The following is an 11879-nucleotide window of genomic DNA, read 5'->3' as shown; positions in this document are numbered from 1 at the left end:
GGCATCACCAACTCGATGGACGTGAATTTGAGTGAATTCCGGGAGTTGGTGATGGACAGGGAGGCCTGGCATGCTATGATTCTTGGGATCGCAAAGAGTCAGACACGACTAAGTGACAGAACTGAACTGAACTCCTTAAAAAGGGAAGCTATAAGCTGAAAATATTTCTCTGTTAACTGTTTAGCAAGCAAAACATTTATAATTAAAATCACCAAATTATTTTTTGAGCAATAATTTTCTCAGAGCTGTAATCACATCCTTGCTCTGAAGGCTGTGTATCATGTGTTGAACATTGGAGTCACCATAGTGTAGAACAGAGAGAACAGTTCTTCAGTTCCTGCAGAATGACTGGATTTTGGTATTGAGTAGGAAATGGCCAAAGAAAGGAAATGCCAAAGAATGCTCAAACTACCGCACAATTGCAGTCGTCTCACACGCTAGTAAAGTCATGCTCAAAATTCTCCAAGCCAGGCTTCAGCAGTATGTAAACCGTGAACTCCCAGATGTTCAAGCAGGTTTTAGAAAAGGCAGAGGCACCAGAGATCAAATCGCCAACATCCGCTGGATCATGGAGAAAGTAAGAGAGTTTCAGAAAAACATCTATTTCTGCTTCATTGACTTTGCCAAAGCCTTAGACTGTGTGGATCACAATAAACTATGGAACATTCTGAAAGAGATGGGAATCCCAGACCACCTGACCTGCCTCTTGAGAAACCTGTATGCAGGTCAGGAAGCAACAGTTAGAACTGGACATGGAACAACAGACTGGTTCCAAATAGGAAAAGGTGTACATCAAGGTTGTATATTGTCACCTTGCTTATTTAACTTATATGCAGAGTACATCATGAGGAACGCTGGGCTGGAAGAAGCACAAGCTGGAATCAAGATTGCTGGGAGAAATATCAATAACCTCAGATATGCAGATGACACTACCCTTATGGCAGAAAGTGAAGAGGAACTCAAAAGCCTCTTGATGAAAGTGGAAGAGGAGAGTGAAAAGGTTGGCTTGAAGCTCAACTTTCAGAAAACAAAGATCATGGCATCTGGTCCCATCACTTAATGGGAAATAGATGGAAAAGCAGTGGAAACTGTGACAGACTTTACTTTTTTGGGCTCCAAAATCGCTACGGATGCTGATTGCAGCCATGAAATTAAAAGACGCTTCCTCCTTGGAAGGAAAGTTATGACCAACCTAGACAGCATATTAAAAAGCAGAGACATTACTTTGCCAAGCAAGGTCCGTCTAGTCAAGGCTATGGTTTTTCCCGTGGTCATGTATGGATGTGAGAGTTGGATTGTGAAGAAGGCTGATCGCCAAAGAATCGATGCTTTTGAACTGTGGTGTTGGAGAAGACTCTTGAGAGTCCCTTATACTGCAAGGAGATCCAACCAGTCCATTCTAAGGGAGATCAATCCTGGATGTTCACTGGAGGGACTGATGCTAAAGCTGAAACTGCAATACTTTGGCCACCTCATGCGACGAGTTGACTCACTGGAAAAGGCTCTGATGCTGGGAAAGGTTGGGGGCGGGAGGAGAAGGGGACGACGGAGAATGAGATGGCTGGATGGCATCACTGACTCTGTGGACATGAGTTTGAGTGTACTCCGGGAGTTGGTGATGAACAGGGAGGCCTGGCATGCTGTGATTCATGGGGTCGCGGAGAGTCGGACACGACTGAGCGACTGAACTGAACTGAACTGACGTCATGGCAGCAGATCCGAAGAATAAAAGCACAACCATCAGGTGAGGAGAGCATGTGGAGAAGACTTTAGCCTGTCCTCTGGCTGTTGGTGACCTCAGAATAGTGGAAATTATTTGGCTATAGGAGGCAAGGATCGACATAAAAGGTACAGCAACAAACAACAGAGCTACTGCATAGACTGAGAGCTCATGTGCAAAAGTGTCTCCGCAAGCCAGCTTCAGAATGGGCGGGATGTCACAGGAGAAGTGGCTAATCTCGTTCGAATGACAGAAACACAGAAAGAAGATCTGGCACATTTGCCCTATCTTCACTGGGATTCCACTGACCCACAGCCAGCTGGAGGCATACCTTTGGGGTGATAGCCAGGGGTAGTGCAGAGGGTCACAGATGGCCACACAGTGGTTGTAGGCCATCACCACCAGGAGGAAATGCTCAGTGGCTCCAAGGATAAGGAAGAAGCACATTTGGGCAGCACAGTCCAGCACAGAAATGCTTCTGTCCTGAGTCCAAAAGTTCACCAGAATCCTAGGAGAGTAATGGACACGTAACAGATTTCCAAGGAGGGTAAATTTGCCAGGAAAAAATACATGGGTTTGTGCAGTGCAGGGTCAAGCCTAGTTAGTATTATTATAAGACTGTTTCCAATGAAGATTATTATGTAAATAATGGAGAACACCCCAAAGAATAGCCCTTGAAGGTTTGGAAGTTCAGAAAACCCCAGGAGTACAAATTGTATCACTGTGGACATGTTGTCTTCTGCTTCCATCTCTTCATATTTCATCTGTGGTAATGATCCAATCAAAGATACTGTTATTTCACTTTCTTTGGCTTTTGTTTCCTCATCTATATAAAAGATGATACACCATTCATTTTTTCCAATTCCATTAGAAAACAAGCCTATAATTGCTAAGTGTCTAACAGTTTGTGAATTACATTTTTCATCATTATTAAATTAATTTGTAAGAAAAGTTATCCATTTAAACTTTATTTTCTGCCATGAATTATCACTTTTTCTGAAGATATGTGATTATAATTTTGCTCTTCATCTGAAAGCTCAAAAATGCAAAAATTTGAGTTAAGTTCATTTACATAGTTATTTTGCTCTTTCAGGCTGTGTTTTTCTCTTCACCTCTCAATTCTGTGTTTAATTATTATCAATTGAAAGTTAATTTGATTGCATGGTGAAATACATTGTAAGTGACCTAAAATAGTTTTAGGGATGAATATAGTTCATCTTTAAAGTGTTGGTTTTCCTGTGGTATTTCCAAAGTCTTGTTTGGCACTGGCATTCTATATATTTCATTTTTTTCTTATAAATAAAATTGATGAGCTGACTATATAATATTATGGGATATTGCTAGTTTTCAAACATGTGTATTTCAGTGTAAAGTCCATAAATCAGTAGTGATAAGTTCTATTCAGATTTCTCCGTTGAGAGAAAAGGAATTTTAAGCTATTCTTTTGGCCCAGGAACACTCCAGACATAAGAGGCAAATATATCCAGGTTTATGTCCATGAAAGCAGTGCTAGCTAGAATGTTCACCTGTCACTTACTGACTGCATGAAAGAGACACCTTGCACAACTCATCTGTGAGATCTTCCTAAATTACCCACATCCTCAGCAATTCCTGTTTTATTGATGATCCCATTCAACTTATTCATTCTTTCTTTTTTGCATGTGTTTTTGTTAGTCATGTATGTGACTGAGATAGGTTGAGATTACCCAACTTTTTTGCATTTTTCTTTGTATTTTAACTATATTACTAGCTTCTTTTGGTTTTTCTGTAGATCTTTTTTGGCAATGCATAGTATAATTCTTCCACTAAATGTGATTCATTAACTTCTAGAATATATTAAAAATGAATCAATTTGATTGCTTCTTTGGAATTTCCCCCAAGGTATAAGAACCCGATGCTCAGTCAGTAGAGCATCAGACTTTTAGTCTGAGGGTCCAGGGTTCAAGTCCCTGTTCAGGCGGAGGTTATTTTGGGCTTCCCCGATAGCTCAGCTGGTAAAGAATCTCTCTGCAATTCAGGAGACCCCGATTTGATCCTGGTTGGGAAGATCCCCTGGAGAAGGGAAAGGCTACCCACTCCAGTATTCTAGCCTGGAGAATTCCATGGACTGTATAGTCCGTGGGGTCACAAAGAGCCAGACACAACTAGAGACTTTCACTGCACTTCACTTCACTTCACTTCACTTCACTTCCAAAGTATAAACATGGATTCCCACTGAAAAGGTAAATCTCTCCTTCCTCTCTTTCCTGTTAGAGATCAAGCATATTTTTCATGGGGCTTGCATGTGTGTATATTTAGAAATTATACTCTTTTTATTCATTCTTGCAGAAGTAGTAAATTGCTTCATTGTTTTCAGCATGTTATACATGTATTTTTCATATTATGTGCTAACTTATTTAGCCATTCCCCAGTGGCTCAGATGTTAAAGAATCTGCCTACAATGCAGGAGACCCCAGTTCGATCCCTGGGTTGGGAAGATCCTCTGGAGAAGGAAATGGCTACCCACTCCAGTATTCTGGCCTGGAGAATCCCGCAGACAGAGGAGCCTGATGGACTACAGTCCATGGGGTCACAAAGAGTCAGACACGACTGAGCAATTAACACTTTTAGTTAACTTATTTGAAAGCCAATAGAAAATAAGTCACTGAAAATAAGATGCACAACTAAATACATATTCTAAGGGTATTAAGTGAGGACAAAAGTCAAGATTTCTGCTGCAAGGGGAACACATGTACACCCGGGGCAGATTCATGTCAATGTATGACAAAACCAACAAATATAATATTGTAAAGTAACTATCCTCCAATTAAATAAATACATAAATAAATAAAAATGTAGACAGACATGGGGTAGAACCAATAGTCCATACAAAAGCAAGAATACTGGGGTGGGTTGCCATTCCCTTCTCAGGGGATTTTCCCTACCCAGGTGTCAAACCCAGATCTTCTGCATGGCAGGCAGATTCTTAATTGTCTGAGCCATCTGGGAAGCCATACACTATTTATATATGTACTATCTACAATATCTTAAACTACACATTACAGTACTAAAGATATTCAAACTTTTTCCATTATCATACAATTTTGTCAATAAAAATGTCATTGGCAGAAATGCAAAAATGCTATGAATGAGTCATTTAAATTGTCAGAAGCTAGTGGCTGACAGATGCATCATATATGAGTCTATGAAATCATGCCTCCTTTTTTCAATACCTTGTCCCAACACCGTTACCAAATTTTATTCACATACTTAAATCAATGTAGAGTGTAGTACTTGGATACTGATTAAAATTGCTTGCTGAATGAATCATCAGTCTTTTAGCAAGCAGCATGCACCTACATTTGATTGGTGCATCCATTTCACGCAGAAACTGCCATTTGTTTTATTCTTTTTATTGTATCTGCTGTTTATGTATGTAAGGTTTTCTCTCATTTTTTAATCCCCTTTGTAAATTATTCCTTGATGTTCAGGTAGGATAGTGCATTTGAAAAGCATACTGAAACTAAGATGTCAAAGAAAAGCCAGAAAAAGTAAGAAAGCAAAACTTAATATCAAGAATGGAGTGTTCCACATTTATTAAAATATTTTTATCTCTAAAAAAGAATTTTATTAAAAAAGCACAAATGCAAAGAAATGAACAGAGGAAAATTTATGCGTCGAACCTGGACTGGTCACTTATGATAATATACATGCTACAATTCCATTCTCCCCAATCATTCTAAATTCTTTTTTAGAAATAAAAAAAAATTAAAAAAATTTAAAAAATAAAATATTTTTATCTCAACTTTTTATCTGTCAAATGGAAACTTTTTATGAATAGTAAATAGAATTGTCAGTATAAAACCATTTCTAAAATAAGAAATATTATGATTATTCAAATTCTATACAAACTGTATTTATATTCTAAACTCAATCTCACGTTCAAAGATTTCCTCAAATCTTGTGACATATTTTTTGGTTTCTCTGACTTCTGAAAACTGTCAATGCTTCTCTTTATACAATTCAAAGAGAAAATCACTATATAATTCATCTAAATAGAGCCACTTTCGTTTTTGCTAAAATAATTCATGTTTATTGTTCTGGTATTTCCACTGAAATGACAATTTTCTTTGATGTAGGGATTATGATCTCATGTAAATCAGGTATATCACAATGCATGTAATACTGTTTAGAGCAAGTTTATGAAATCAATTTGAAATAGGAAATGAAAACCTAAAATTGGTGAATGCAGTCTGAAGCTTGCTTCCTTTAGGATAAAAAAGAAAACAGGCCAATATTACTTTAATATTTTCTCATTCATTTGCATAGAATTTAATTTTAACAAACAAATGATTCCCTTGGTATTGGATGAGAACACATTTTAATAACTCCTTTTACTGTCGTACAACTTAGTTAAATAATTTAAAAAATTTTTGTGATATATCCTGATTTAATACTACATGCAAACTACTTAAACATATGCTTCAGTTCAGTTCAGTTCAGTTCAGTCGCTCAGTCGTGTCCGACTCTCCGCGACCCCACGAATCACAGCACGCCAGGCCTCCCTGTCCATCACCAACTCCCGGAGTACACTCAAACTCATGTCCACAGAGTCGGTGATGCCATCCAGCCATCTCATTCTCCGTCGTCCCCTTCTCCTCCCGCCCCCAACCTTTCCCAGCATCAGAGTCTTTTCCAGTGAGTCAACTCGTCGCATGAGGTGGCCAAAGTATTGGAGTTTCAGCTTTAGCATCAGTCCCTCCAAGGAACATCCAGGATTGATCTCCTTTAGAATGGACTGGTTGGATCTCCTTGCAGTATAAGGGACTCTCAAGAGTCTTCTCCAACACCACAGTTCAAAAGCATCGATTCTTCGGCGATCAGCTTTCTTCACAGTCCAACTCTCTCATCCATACATGACCACGGGAAAAACCATTGCCTTGACTAGACGGACCTTGGTCGGCAAAGTAATGTCTCTGCTTTTTAATATACTATCAAGGTTGGTCATAACTTTCCTTCCAAGGAGCAAGCGTCTTTTAATTTCATGGCTGCAATCAGCATCTGCAGTGATTTTGGAGCCCAAAAAAACAAAGTCTGACACTGTTTCCACTGTTTTTCCATCTATTTCCCATGAAGTGATGGGACCAGATGCCATGATCTTTGTTTTCTGAATGTTGAGCTTCAAGCCAACCTTTTCACTCTCCTCTTTCACTTTCATCAAGAGGCTTTCGAGTTCCTCTTCACTTTCTGCCATAAGGGTAGTGTCATCTGCATATCTGAGGTTATTGATATTTCTCCCAGCAATCTTGATTCCAGCTTGTGCTTCTTCCAGCCCAGCGTTCCTCATGATGTACTCTGCATATAAGTTAAATAAGCAAGGTGACAATATACAACCTTGACGCACTCCTTTTCCTATTTGGAACCAGTCTGTTGTTCCATGACCGGTTCTAACTGTTGCTTCCTGACCTGCATACAGGTTTCTCAAGAGGCTGTAGTAATCACTTAATAAATCTTAATACTTAAGATGACTGATGATAATGATAATAAGATTGCAATCTTTTATATTTTGGCCAAATATATTACAAGACATTTCCTGGTGGCTCAGTGGTAAAGAATCTGCCTGGAATGTAAGAGATGAGAGACGTGGGTTCAGTCCCTGGGGCAGAAAGATCTCCTACAGAGGGCATGGCAATCCACTCCAGTACTCTTGCCTGGAGAATCCCAAGGACAGAGGAGACTGGTGGACCACAGTCCATAGGTTCCCAAAGAGTCAGACGACTGAAGCGACTGAGTGCACACATGCATATTACAAAGTACTCTGTGATTTCTCACTTGATAATATAATGATGAGAATCAGAAAAGTAAAAAGATCATTTGAATCAGGGTTTTCTAAATTAATTAGCAGTAAGAAGAAAGAACTGAACTGAACTGAAGAAGAAAGGATCTATTTTTAATTCTTCTGAAATGAATGCCTTTTTTGCTGATGCTAAATCTACATAGATATTTGTAAAGCTAAATTTGCTATTGGAAAAAATGATTCATGCTTACCTGTTTGAACTGAAGCTAAATGCAATGCTTACCTTTATAGATAGAGTTAAAAGACAGAAAAAAGTGAGACTTTTCTGTTTTGGCAATTAGGCAATTTACATTTATTTGGAACAGAGGCTAACCACAGTCTATAATATATTCCTTGTCATAAAAATTAGTGCTCTTTAAATAGAAAATATTCTTTACCCTTCAGTTCAGTTCAGTTCAGTTCAGACGTTCAGTCGTGTCCGACTCTGTGACCTGATGAATCACAGCACGCCAGGCCTCCCTGTCCATCACCAAATCCCAGAGTTCACTCAAACTCATGTCCATCGAGTCGGTGATGCCATCCAGCCATCTCATTCTCTGTCGTCCCCTTCTCCTCCTGCCCCCAATCCCTCCCAGCATCAGAGTCTTTTCCAGTGAGTCAACTCTTCATATAAGGTGGCCAAAGTATTGCAGTTTCAGCTTTAGCATCAGTCCTTCCAATGAACACCCAGGACGAATCTCCTTTAGAATGGACTGGTTGGATCTCCTTGCAGTCCAAGGGACTCTCAAGAGTCTTCTCCAACACCACAGTTCAAAAGCATCAATTCTTCGGCCATCAGCTTTCTTCACAGTCTAACTCTCACATCCATACATGACCACGGGAAAAACCATAGCCTTGACTAGACGGACATTTGTTGGCAAAGTAATGTCTCTGCTTTTTAATATGCTGTCTAAAGGAAATGGCAACCCACTCCACTATTCTTGCCTGGAGAATCCCAGGGACAGAGGAGCCTGTTGGGCTGCTGTCTATGGGGTCGCACAGAGTCGGACACGACTGATGCCAATTAGCAACAGCAGCAGGTTGGTCATAACTTGGGATCAGCTTATTCCCCATGTCACTTCTTAATTAAACTAAACCTTTCTGTCTGACACTGGAGGGGTTTGGTACCACAACCAAAATCATATCTGCCCATATTATTCCTTAAAATTTTCGACCTCTTTTCCTGTATTTTGTGATTATTAAGAAATGGAAGTGGTGTAAAATCAGAAAATTATTATTACATATTACTGACTCTATAAAATAAAAATAAAGATGTTCTAAAAAAGATTTAAGTGAATAATGTCTTGAAGAGAATTGTCTTTGTCATTAAAAATTCAAAAGTAAGAATTCCAGAAGACTTGGGACAATTAGATCATGTTCAACAAGAATTTTCCATCTCCACATTCACACTAAGCAGGTAGACCTCACCGTCTCCTAGACTACAGAAAGGGGAGTAAGGGGAAGGGGACACACACTCATTCCTTTTCAGTGAACACGCTGAAAGCAGGAGCCCAGTGGGCTACAGTACAGAATGTCGCACAGACAACTAAGCATGCACACATATGTTGCTGCTGCTGCTGCTGCTGCTGCTAAGTCACTTCAGTCGTGTCCGACTCTGTGTGACCCCATAGACGGAAGCCCACCAGGCTCCCCCGTCCCTGGGATTCTCCAGGCAAGAACACTGGAGTGGGTTGCCATTTCCTTCTCCAATGATGCACACATATAAGCAGGAATAAATAGACTTGTATAAAGAATAATGAAAAGAGAGTTAGAACAATACATTTTAGAAATATTTTGTCCAGGATTTGAGAGATATCACTATTGAAGGTTTATATGTTATGTAATTTTTCAAGTATTTGGTGGTCTTCCTCTTATTGATCTACATTTTTACTTAATATAAATGCAACATATCACAATCTATGAGATGGAGCCAAAGCAGTAGTTAAATAAAATATTATAGTACTGAACACTTAGAATATTAAAATAGCATCTTAAGTCAATAAATTAAATTTTCACCACAATAAATTCTAAAAGTCATAGTAAAATAAATCCAAATCAAACAGAAGGAACAAAAAACAAAAATAATAGAAATCACTCAGTTCAGTGCATTTCAGTCGCCCAGTTGTGTCCAACTCTTTGCGCCTCCATGAATCACAGCACACCAGGCCTCCCTGTTTATCACCGACTCCTGGAGTTCACTCAAACTCATGTCCATCGAGTCGGTGATGCCATCCAGCCATCTCATTCTCTGTCGTCCTCTTCTCTTCCTGCCCCCAATCCCTACCAGCATCAGAGTCTTTTCCAGTGAGTCAACTCGTCGCATGAGGTGGCCAAAGGAATTGGAGTTTTAGCTTTAGCATCAGTCCTTCCAATGAACACCCAGGAATGATCTCCCTTAGAATGGACAGGTTAGATCTCCTTACAGTCAAGGGACTCTCAAGAGTCCTCTCCAGCACCACAGTTCAAAAGCATCAATTCTTTGGCCATCAGCTATCTTCACAGTCCAACTCTCACGTCCAAACATGACCACTGGAAAAACCATAGCCTTGACTAGACAGACCTTGGTTGGCAAAGTAATGTCTCTGCTTTGTAATATGCTATCTAGGCTGGTCATAACTTTCCTTCCAAGGAGTAAGCGTCTTTCAATTTCATGGCTGCAATCAGCATCCGCAGTGATTTTGGAGCCCCAAAAAATAAAGTCTGACACTGTTTCCACTGTTTCCCCATCTATTTCCTATGAAGTGATGGGACCAGCTACCATGATCTTAGTTTTCTGGATGTTGAGCTTTAAGCCAACTTTTCACTCTCCTCTTTCACTTTCATCAAGAGGCTTTTTTAAGTTCCTCTTCACTCTCTGCCATAAGGGTGGTGTCATCTGCTTATCTGAGGTTATTGATATTTCTCCCTGCAATCTTGATTTCAGCTTGTGCTTCTTCCAGCCCAGTGTTCCTCATGATATACTCTGCATATAAGATAAATAGGCAGGGTGACAATATTCATTGTTGACATACTCCTTTTCCTATTTGGAACCAGTCTGTTGATCCATGTCCGGTTCTAAGTGTTCCTTCCTGACCTGCATAGAGATATCTCAAGAGGCAGGTGAGGTGGTCTGGTATTCCCATCTGTTTCAGAATGTTCCACAGTTTATTGTGATCCACAGAGTCAAAGGATTTGGCATAATCGATGAAGCAGAAATAGATGTTTTTCTGTAACTCTCTTGCTTTCTCCATGATCCATCAGATATTGGCAATTTGATTTATGGTTCCTCTGCCTTTCTAAAACCAGCTTGAACATCTGGAAGTTCACGGTTCATGTATTGCTAAAGCCTGGCTTGGAGAATTTTGAGCATGACTTTACTAGCGTGTGAGATGATTGCAATTGTGCGGTAGTTTGAGCATTCTTTGGCATTCCCTTCCTTTGGGATGGGGATGAAGACTGACCTTTTCCAGTCCTGTGGCCACTGCTGAGTTTTCCAAATTTGCTTGCATATTGAGTGCAGCACTTTCACAGCATCATCTTTCAGGACTTGAAATAGTTCAACTGGAATTCCATCACCTCCACTAGCTTTGTTCGTCATGACTCTCTCTAAGGCCCACTTGACTTCACATTCCAAGATGTCTGGTTCCAGGTGAGTGATTACACCATCGTGATTCTCTTTGTCGTGAAGATCTTTTTGGTACAGTACTTCGTGTATTCTTGCCACCTCTTCTTAATATCTTCTGCTTCTGTTAGGTCCATACCATTTCTGTCCTTTATCGAGCCCATCTTTGCATGAAATGTTCCCTTGATATCTCTAATTTTCTTGAAATGATCTCTTGTTTTTCCTATTCTGTTGTTTTCCTCTATTTCTTTGCATTGATCGCTGAGGAAGGCTTTCTTATCTCTCCTTGCTCTTCTTTGGAACTCTGCATTCAGATGCTTATATCTTTCCTTTTCTCCTTTGCTTTTCACTTCTCTTCTCTTCACAGCTATTTGTAAGGCCTCCTCAGACAGCCATTTCGCTCTTTTGCATTTCTTTTCCATGGGGATGGTCTTGGTCCCTGTCTCCTGTACAATGTCACGAACCTCCGTCCAGAGTTCATCAGGCACTCTATCTATCAGATCTAGTCCCTTAAATCTATTTCTTACTTCCACTGTATAATCATAAGGGATTTGATTGAGGTCATATCTGAATGGTCTAGTGGTTTTCCCTACTTTCTTCAACTTATGTCTGAATTTGGCAATAAGGAGTTCATGATCTGAGCCACAGTCAGCTCCTGGTCTTGTTTTGATAACTGTATAGAGCTTCTCCATCTTTGGCTGCAAAGAGTACAATCAATCTGATTTCGGTGTTGACCATCTGGT

The 11879-nt window shown here is 39.8% G+C and overlaps 1 pseudogene; it reads right to left on the bottom strand.

Moving 5' to 3' along the window:
* Positions 1-216: 216 nt before the first annotated feature.
* LOC129557396 (olfactory receptor 10AG1-like) lies at positions 217-2484 on the bottom strand (annotated as a pseudogene).
* Between the last annotated feature and the right edge of the window lie 9395 nt (positions 2485-11879).

The sequence above is a fragment of the Moschus berezovskii genome, chromosome 8 (genome assembly GCF_049115385.1).
Source record: "Moschus berezovskii isolate FMDL1 chromosome 8, NW_MosBer_1.0, whole genome shotgun sequence".
NCBI classification, from domain to species: Eukaryota; Metazoa; Chordata; class Mammalia; order Artiodactyla; family Moschidae; genus Moschus; species Moschus berezovskii.
The sequence above is the reverse complement of the archived record's forward strand: the minus strand, read 5'-3'. Positions and strand labels throughout refer to the sequence as shown.